This window comes from Glycine max, chromosome 18 (genome assembly GCF_000004515.6).
Source record: "Glycine max cultivar Williams 82 chromosome 18, Glycine_max_v4.0, whole genome shotgun sequence".
NCBI classification, from domain to species: Eukaryota; Viridiplantae; Streptophyta; class Magnoliopsida; order Fabales; family Fabaceae; genus Glycine; species Glycine max.
In genome coordinates this window covers 38,108,732-38,118,809 of record NC_038254.2, presented here as the reverse complement: position 1 = coordinate 38,118,809, position 10,078 = coordinate 38,108,732, and the positions used below count along the sequence as shown (strand labels likewise).

Below are 10,078 nucleotides of genomic sequence, written 5' to 3'. Positions count from 1 at the left end.
AGTTACTCTCCCCCTTTACCTGCGTTTGGTTGAATTTCTTCACTTTGACATTTAGAAACAAAGCAAATAAACATAAATACATCATGATTTCCCTTGCATATGCATTACAAAACAAAACAAATACCATAGTAAAATCTTTGATGGTGAATGGTGATGATGTCCACACACACACATGCCATTTCCATAGCACATACACACACACACACAGACACGTGCCATTTCCATTCACGCATGTTACTAATTAGATGACATGACATTTGGCCACCTTAAGAGAGTCATAGTTACTCTCCCCGTTTACCTGCGTTTGGTTGAATTTCTTCACTTTGACATTTAGAACATTGGGCAGAAATCACATTGCGTCAACATCCGCAGGGAACATAATAAACTCCGAGTTGGCTGTTTGACGCCTTCGGAAGAGGCCCTGAAGGGGCCGTTCCCAATTCGTCCCCCGACCGGCATGTGACAACCCGCTCTCACCATGGAAGCAACTTGAGCGGTCCACTGAAAGTTGACAGGTTCGGGACTAGGGCCCCCGTGCCTAGCCTTTAGAGCCAATTTTTCCCCCGAGGTTATGGATCCATTTTGTCGACTTCCCTTGCCTACATTGTTCCATCGACCAAAGGTTGTTCACCTTGGAGCCTTGATGCGGTTATGAGTATGACTGGGCATGAGAGGCACTTGGTCCTTGGATTTTCAAGGACCGTTGGGGGCGCACTGGACACCATGCGACATGCAGTGCTATTCCAGTCGCTGAACCCTACCTTTGGCTGAGCTGTTTCTAGGATGGGCAGACTGTTAAAAAAAAGATAACTCTTTTCGGAGCCCTCACCGACGTCTTCAAACTCCTTAATTTTGCCGTCAGCTGCCACGTCTTGGTTCAGGAATTTTTACCCAATTCCCTTTCGAAGTACACACACAAAGTGCTATCAGACGGGCTTTCCCCATCCCTTAGGAACTACTAACCCATGTGCAAGTGCCATTCACATAGAAACTATCCCCTCTTCGACCTTCAAAGTTCTCATTTGAATATTTTATACTATCACCAAGACTGCACCGACGACCACTCTGCTTGGGCTCTCGCCCTGGGTTTTGCAGCGACAGTCGTACCCTCCTACTCATCGGGGCTTGGTCCTTGCCCCGATGACTGGGTATATGTCGCACGCTTTAGTGCCATCCATTTTCGGGGCTAGTTAATTTGGTAGATGAGTTCTTACACACTCCTTAGAGGATTTCTACTTCCATGACCATCATCATGCGGTCTTAACCGACCAACACACTTTGTGGGGTCTAGGTTAGCGCACAGTTGGGCACTGTAACCTAATTTATGGTTCATCTCGCATCGCCTATTCTGCTTACAAAAAATGGCCCACTTGGAGCTCTCAATTTCGTGATATTTCTGAATAGAGTAGTCGTGCCGTCCTACCTATTTAAAGTTTGAGAATAGGTCGAGGGATTTGTGCCCTTGATGCCTTTAATCATTGGCTTTACCCGATAGAACTCGCCTGTGGGCTCTAACTATCATAAGGGAAACTTCAAAGGGAACCAGTTACTAGAAGGTTTGATTAGTTTTTCGCCCCTATACCCGAGTCAGACGAATGGTTTGCACGCCAATATCACTGCGGGCCTCCACTAAAGTTTACTATTTTATAAACTCTATTATAATATTTTGATTTCTTGGCTACTTTGTAGTAATTTATCGTATCGTTTTGTAGATAAAAGATCTTAAATGGAAGAAGTATCTCTGAGAGCAAGTTTGGAGTACTAAAACTCAAAAAGGATAAACTTGGACAACAAAAATCCATGGCTGAGTGAGTCTGCACTAAAAATGGAAATGCTACCTTTTGTATTTTTAGGGTTGACTCATGAATATATTATGATTCCCCCTTTCCTTTTGTATCATCATTGTGTCAGTTGTAAGTTTAGTATTGTTCTACTAAGGAGAGAAAAACTCAAGTGTTCATGTGTTTTTCATCCATTTCTTACATTTCCAAGTGTAATTTGAGTTGCTCATCTCCATGAGTGGTTGATTTCAATTGTTGTAAGGGGTAAGTGTAGCCAATTCTGAACTCTCATGTTTCTTTTGATATATTTATGTTCTATTTTCGTATTTTGTGTCTTTGCTTAATGCTTGTTGTGGATTGACCACCCATGGCATGATTTTGGGATGTAAATGATGTTGGGAAATACTTTTATTATCTTGATTTGAACAAAATGTTCATGAGACTTAATGTGTAGGAATGAAACTGATTTTCTTTGTAGCCTTTTGGTCACAAAGCTTAAAACTAGTGCCTTCATTCAATGTTTTAGGGATCTTGACAAGGCTCTTTTTACCTAAGGAATTAGGATTAAAAAAACTTTTATTGATTGATTTTAACATAAGAGCATGAATGAAGTATGTATGACATATTAATGGATGAAGAGAGTGACAATTTGTTGTGATCTATCCCTGCAACAACTTTTACTATGCGTAAATCTTTATAATTGCATTTTTGTTTTTAAAACCACATAAAATATATACTGTCTTGTTTCAATCACTTATCTATTTGTTACTTCACAAAACCACTTTAAAGCTCATGGTTTTAGTGCTTTCATGTGTAGTTCTAAAGCCTAAGTTAATAGTACATTGCCTTACTTATATTGCACGAGTCTCATGGGAAAACAATATCTTGATTTATTCATTGTATTACTTGTTCGACTGGTGTACTTGCCAAAATAATCCATATCAAGCTCATGAGATTAAGTGAACATGTATAAACTTTGTGTTTTTACTCTAGCTTATGTTATAACTTGTTTTTCTCTTAAGTTATCTCTTTCACACCTTGGACGTGCAAGCTTTGCGAAAACCTCTATTTGAAATTCATTTGCAAATGACTAGATGCTATGTTAAATGGGTTTTTGTGAAACTGTATTTGGTGTTGTTGGACGCTTTTTCAAGTGCCATGTTTTTAAACCTCTTCTAATAAACAACTTTGTGAAAACTTTCATGTTATGAAAAAGATTCCAAAGTTTGTATTAACTCACTATTCTACCCCTTTTCTAGTGTGTTGCTCATATTTCAATGACAACAATCATGTGACTTTTTTAAGTTGCCATGTGATCATTAAATAACTTTTTATCTTAATCACTTATGTATGATTTAGATTTAGGATTTAGTTAGATACAAGTTAAAAAAGCTTTTGAGAAAATAGGTAACAATTACATTGTAAAACTATTATAGTTTTGTATCCAAAGATCTAATGAAAAAAATATATTTTTTCCTAGTAGAGAAACTTCGAAAGACTCTTATAGTTTTGTATCCAAAAAGACTTTTAAGTTGCCATGTGATAATTAAATAAATTTTTATCTTAACCACTTATGTATGATTTAGATTTAGGATCTAGTTAGATACAAGTTAAAAAAGCTTTTGAGAAAATAGGTAATAGTTACATTGTGATCTGATGAAAAAATTATATTTTTTCCTAGTAGAGAAACTTTGAAAGACTCTTATAGTTTTGTATCCAAAAAGACTCTTGACAAGTGCCAAATTTAAGTTTTTTTTGGGATTAAATTATTAGCACTTATCTTTTAATTATAATAATTTTTTTATAAACTACCCTTAAATCTATTTGTTTTATATATATTGTACATTTACTAATGTTGTTGTTTAAATATGAAAGATTCATCCATGATTTTGTAAGTTTTGATGGTTGTTTGTTAGATCCAGAAACAAAGCCAAAAGGAAGGGAAAAATGGTTTTTGCATAAAGATTTTTGACCCCTACTTCGCCCAGGCTAGCAACCACCTCGCTTGGGCTAAAGATCTTACTTCATCCCTAAGCAAGCAAGTCGCTTGGGCAACTTACAGCTCGCCTAGGCAAGTGGATGCCTTCACCAGTAAGCAACAAATTTTCCTAAGCGAGCTACAACTTGTTTGGGCGAATTTGTCTGCTCTCCTAAGTTGTTTTCTATAAATAACCATGCATGTTGAAGGAGAAAGGGATCCCAACAGCCTTCAATAGGGAGAAAAACCTAGAGAGGCTAAGGAAGAAGAAGGAGAAAAGGAAATACAGAGTTGTGACCGTGAATCACATCCTTCATTATTTCTCTTGTTAGTCTTGTGCTCTACGTAATGATCGGTTAGTTTTTCTTAAGGATTGAATGTAATCTTTGTACCCTTATGTATCCCTTTTGATATTATATATGTATGAATCTTTCCTACTCATTATTGGTAATTTCATTCTACTCGTAATGCTTGATTCTATTTGATCATTAGTGTCATGAAATTGGATTTTAAGTGAGACTGGAAAGTAATATTAGAATTTGAACCGAATGATTTTACTCGTTATGTTATGTTTCTAGGAATAAAGCATAACATTTTTATTGCAAAAAACACGAGAATATAATTGTAATGTTGAGATATTTACTTCATATGTGAGGGATCAATGTTTGGTAAATATTCTTAGGTCTCGAGTGTGAGGAATCGACTTGGGATAACTATGTGTGCATCGGTAATGTTAGAAAATGATTTATATATGTTAATCTTATTAGGATACTAAGGGTATGAACGATGAAATCCAATCATATGTTTTCTTGAATTAATTTAAGTTGTGATTATTGTTTCCATAATTTACGTATTTTCGATGCACTGAATTCCATTATTTTCGTTATTCCCCTAATTTTTGTTATTTTCATAAATCCGTTATTTTTACTATTCTTTTACTTTTAGTTATCTTTAGTTAGTTAAACCTAAACCAATGACATTCAATTAAATTTGTGTATAACTATTAAATTAATAACCTTTATCTGAATGAATTAAGTAACTCTTTTATAAATGTGAAACTTACAATGACAAATGACAATTATTACACTTGCCAAAAGTCTAACAACTCTTACTTTGTTCACTCACTCATACTAATATTTCTTTCACTTGATACACCCTATATGATCCAAATTTAAAGCTTTCATTTCTCATAATATCCAAGTCTTCAATCTAGGTAACAATTACACTTTAAAACCAATTTTTAAAATATTTTGCATCATTTCGTTGTGATCCAAGTTATAACAATTTTATATTTTTTTTAAAACACTTGTGACATAAACATCCATATAAAAATTCTTATTTAATCAAATTATTTAAACTAACATATCCCCAACACCAACATATGGTTAAAAGTATCTATGAATTTTCTAATTATGTGATTCATTAATTAGATGATTCAAATATTAATTTTTATATTATTTGTCAAAGATAGGTAATGTTATTATCACTATGAGTATACTTTTTAAAATTTAAATAGCATCATTTAAATTTAAATATTGAAAAATTAACAATTTAAGACTAAAGCATTAATTGGTTTAGTAAAGGGAGAAAAGAAACAAAGAGAAAAACAAACAAAACTGCTAGGCTATTCGTGTTGGAACAAAATGCCAACAACATCTGTTACTGATAGAATAGTTAATATTTTTTTTACCATCTTATTTGATACTTATTTATTGATTTCGTTAATGACTAATCTGTATGGAGATGGAGTAATACTACTTTGATCAATGTTAATAGCATAGTTAATATTTGACCTTTATGTAAGGAATATATTTGTTATTTTATAAAGATATTTATTAAAATTTAATACATTTAGTGATTCAGATATGTATCTAATTATAATATATTTAATGTCAAATTAATTTAACTTATTTAATTATTCTTTTATACAATTTAATAATATTTTCAAAAAGTCTCACTAAATGAATAACATAAATAATTATTAACATAATTTTTTTAAAACAATTGACTGGTTTTTCGCATCTATCAACCTTTTCTTTCGAAGGATATATATAACGACTAGGATATGAAATAATCATCTCATAAGAAAGATCAGAATTCAAATATTCATCTCATAATATTCCCAGAATATTATTATCACTTAGCATAAACTTTTTTAAATTTAAATAGCATCATTTAAATTGAAATATTGAACAATTAGCAATTTAACACTTGTTAATTTTTTTTTAGTAAAGGGAGAAATGAAATGAAGAGAAAAATAAACAAAAATATAAGACTATTGGCGTTGTAACAAAAAGCCAGCAACGTCGATCTGTTAATATAATAATAGTTAATATTTGACCTTTTTGGTAGTAAAATATATTTTATTAATATTTTTTAGGAGAAATTTATTAAATATTTAATATATTTTGTGATTCACACATTTAAATAATTAAAATATATTTAATGTCAAATTAATGTACATTCTTTAACTATTCTTTTCTATAATTTAATAATATTTTTTAAAAGTCTCATTAAATGAATAATATAAATAGTCATTAATATGATTTTTTTTAAAGCATTAACATGTTTTTCACTTCTATCAATATTTTCTTTTGAAGGAATATATATATAGCAAGAAGAATATAAAATATTCATCCCATAAGAAAGATAAGAATTCAATGATAGGGAATATTATTGTCACTCTGAGTATACTTTTTAAAATATAAATAACAGTATTTAAATTGAAATATTGAACAATTAATGATTTAAAAATAAATCGTTAACATATTTTTTCAAAAGTAAAGTGAGAAAAGAAACAAAGATAAAAACAAACAAAAATATAAAGATATCCGTGTTGGAACCAAATATCAGCAGCATCCGTTACTAACTGAATAGTTAATATTTGACCTTTTTGTGGTAGAATATATTTATTAAATATTTATTACATTTAGTGATTCACATATTTAAATAACTAGAATATATTTAATGCCAATATAGTGTACCTTATTTAATTATTCTTTTTCTACAATTTAATAATGTTTTTTAAGGGTCTCATTAAGTGAATAACATAAATAATCATTAATATGATTTTTTTAAAGCATTGAATAGTTTTTTTTTCTTCTATCAACCTTTTCTTTTGAAGGCATATAAAATATTCATCTCATAAGAAATATCAAAGTTCAGAAGTAAAATCCTCCATAATGGCTTTTCGCTTCTATCAACCTTTTGTTTTGGGAATTTTGTTTGTTGCTTTGGTTTTGGGTTCAGGTAATTAGGAAGAAGTGTTTCATTTCTCTAATTTATTTTTAACATATAATTTACAAGTGAAAACAATATCTGTATTATATGTTTTTTTGGTTTGTTCATTGAAAAAGTATGCAAAATGACATTCATCTGATAAAAAGATGAGATTTCAAAAAGTGAAATCCTTATAAAATGGGTTTTCCTTTTCTCCAATCTTTTTTCTTGAGAGTTTTATTCTTTAATTTGGTTCTGACTTCTGGTAATTGGAAGAAAGGTTTCATTTCTCTAACTCATTTTTTAACATATAATTCGCATGGAAAAATGATATTTTATATTATTTTTTATATATTCATTCAGAAAGAAGGCTTAAGTGCATAATTTCATATCAATTTTTTGTGATGAAATGTCACATAACAAAAGCAAGGAATTTCACCCATAAAATTGTGAATTTTATTCTCATTGCAGGACCAGTAACAGGATTAAGTCCACCAATCTTTTCTTGCGTAGGGAAATGCAAAACTGCTGCAGATTGCAATAATATTTGTAAGCCAAATTGTGTATGTTTCAAATTTGAAGGGGAAGATTATGGTTGCTGTAAGTGATTGAGTTATACTGTACAAGTAATTTTATAAAACTATAATAAAATGGGTGTTTTTACTAAGATTATTGTGATTGAAGTTGGTAGGGGAAGATTAAAAAAATAAGACTTCCCATTTTAAGTTTATATTAAAAAAAAAAACACCTTCACACTATTTTTTTTTTTTACTGACGATTCATTTGTGACGCTCATAATAAATTGCAAAAAGTTATAATATTTAAAAAATAGCTTAACTGCCACAATTAGATACAACTTTTATGGTTAAAATCTGCCACAATATTTTAAATATTTTTTCTTTTTCTTTTTTGAGACCTATCCAGATGGGGTATCATCTAACAGTAGTTCGTTTCTTTCAAACATTGGATGAAGTGGCATGACCATATTACGAGTCCATATTCTGTGTCACCAAAAAATTTGTTAAAAATATTAAAATAAAAATACTCAAAATCCCTAAGAAATATCTCCAACTTTGTCCTAAGGCATCACCACGTTATCGTCTTGCATTCATAGACAACTCAAACGTTGCTCCTCTATTTACAAACTCTTATTCATTGGTTTAAGGTGAGCTTTCGTATTGAGTGATTTGTTTTTTTTGTTTTGTTTTGTTTTTGTTGCTTCAAAAAAATGATTTCCCCCCCTTTTTTTATTTGTTAGATTTTAGTTCTACGAACTAAAGTAATTTTGTTTTTAGCTGTTTGCATATGCAATTTATAGAGTTTTTGTATTTTGTCCAATTTTTATGCTTTTTAATTCCATCTTTTGTTGTGATATCTGGTGATTCAATTCAGTGTCAATATTGTAAGTCTCTGTAGTGCTAAATTAACAGATGGTAAAGACATTTTGATGAGTCAACTATTTGAATGGCTGTGTTAATTTTAGATTGTTATCCCACATACTTTTGTTTTGTATAGTATGCCGATTTTGTTGTTCTAATGGCTCCAGGTGCCAATGTAACATAATGATTTAGGTGCAACGTTATACCTAACATAAGTTGTTCTTGCTATGTAATAATGCTTCCCTTTTTATGTTTGGTATACCTTGATTAAGTTATTATGTTCACTAATTTGTTTACTTGTTTTAGTTATTATGAAAATGTGGGTAAATATTTCACTTTTATATCTAACTTATAAAATACAAAATTTGGGAATGAGATAAAAAATAAGTAACGTATTAGTAATGAGTAAATAAATCTTTATAGTTAATTCCATGAAGAACCGTTACTTTAAATATACATCAATTCTAAATACAAAATAAATGCAAAGTTTAATAGATACATGGCAAATATGTATTAATTATTCTCAATTTATACATCAAATAGCTAGTTTATTTATTTATAATATATAAAAGCTGAATTCCTTATTCTTATGTTGCCACATCGCCAAAATTGATGATCCAGAGAAAGAAGAGCATCATTCTTTTGTGTTTATCACTCCTCTTTTCCTTCTTCCTCCCTCGTTGTTACTTACAATATAACAAAATCTATATCAAAGCATTTCAATTCAATCTTACTCTTTACTATTATGCTTCCAGGTCAGCAAAATTGATGATTTAGAGAAAACAGAACATTCTTCTTTGTGTTTATTATTTCTCTTTTCCTTCATCTTTCTTTAATGTTACTCATAACACAGCAAAACCTATATCAAAACATTTCAATTCAATCTTACTGATTTCCAAATGCTTCTCATGTTCATAGGTCTCATTTTCAATGTTCTATATTACATTCTATAACCATTTTGTTTTACATTTTATATAACATTCAACTTTTTCATATTAGTAATTTTTAAATTCTAATATATTTTCTTCTCTATAAATATAAATAAAAATAAATATTTCACATCAACAAAGTTCATGATCTAAAATTAGTTTTTCAAACTAATCTAAAAAAATATGTTGGTTAAATAGAGTTGAAATTTATTTATTTTCCTTATTAGTCTGTAAAAAAAATATATTTCATATCAACTTTAACTATTACAAATATAAATTTATTTACCATCTCCAATATTACATATCACATAATGCAATTTTTTTAACATTAAATTACTTTAAATAAATTTTATATTGATTAAATTTATTTAATATTTTTAATTTTAACCTGATTTGCACTTTTGAATATACTACAACAGGAAGTTTCACAAATTCATCAAAAATAGAAGAATGGAGAGAAGCCATAATTTCAACAATGGGAAAATATCTCAAGAAGTTTCTCCTACACTTAAATGCTACAAGTGTAATCAACCTGGTCACATAAAAGCAAACTGCCCCACAAATGAGTCATGGCCCAAAAAGAATGAGAAGAAAAGCTATAAAGAAAGAAGATCCAAGAAGGCGTATATTGCTTGGGGTGACAATGACTTATCCGATGGTTCGGAGAAGGAGATCAACCTTCTATCCAAAGACTATGAAAGCGATGAGAACATAACTCAAGAAGATTAAGCAAAAAAGCAAAAGTCTGACTTCTACCTTCAAAGATCTAGACACTTGAATCATGAAAAAGGT

The 10,078-nt window shown here is 30.3% G+C and overlaps 1 long non-coding RNA gene across 1 annotated transcript; it reads left to right on the top strand.

The window, feature by feature from the left end:
- The first annotated feature begins 6,872 nt into the window (after positions 1–6,872).
- LOC100794912 (uncharacterized) lies at positions 6,873–7,645 on the top strand. The gene is made up of 2 exons (XR_419547.4): positions 6,873–7,008; positions 7,450–7,645. It is a non-coding gene; the product is annotated as an uncharacterized lncRNA (long non-coding RNA).
- The last annotated feature ends 2,433 nt before the right edge of the window (positions 7,646–10,078 follow it).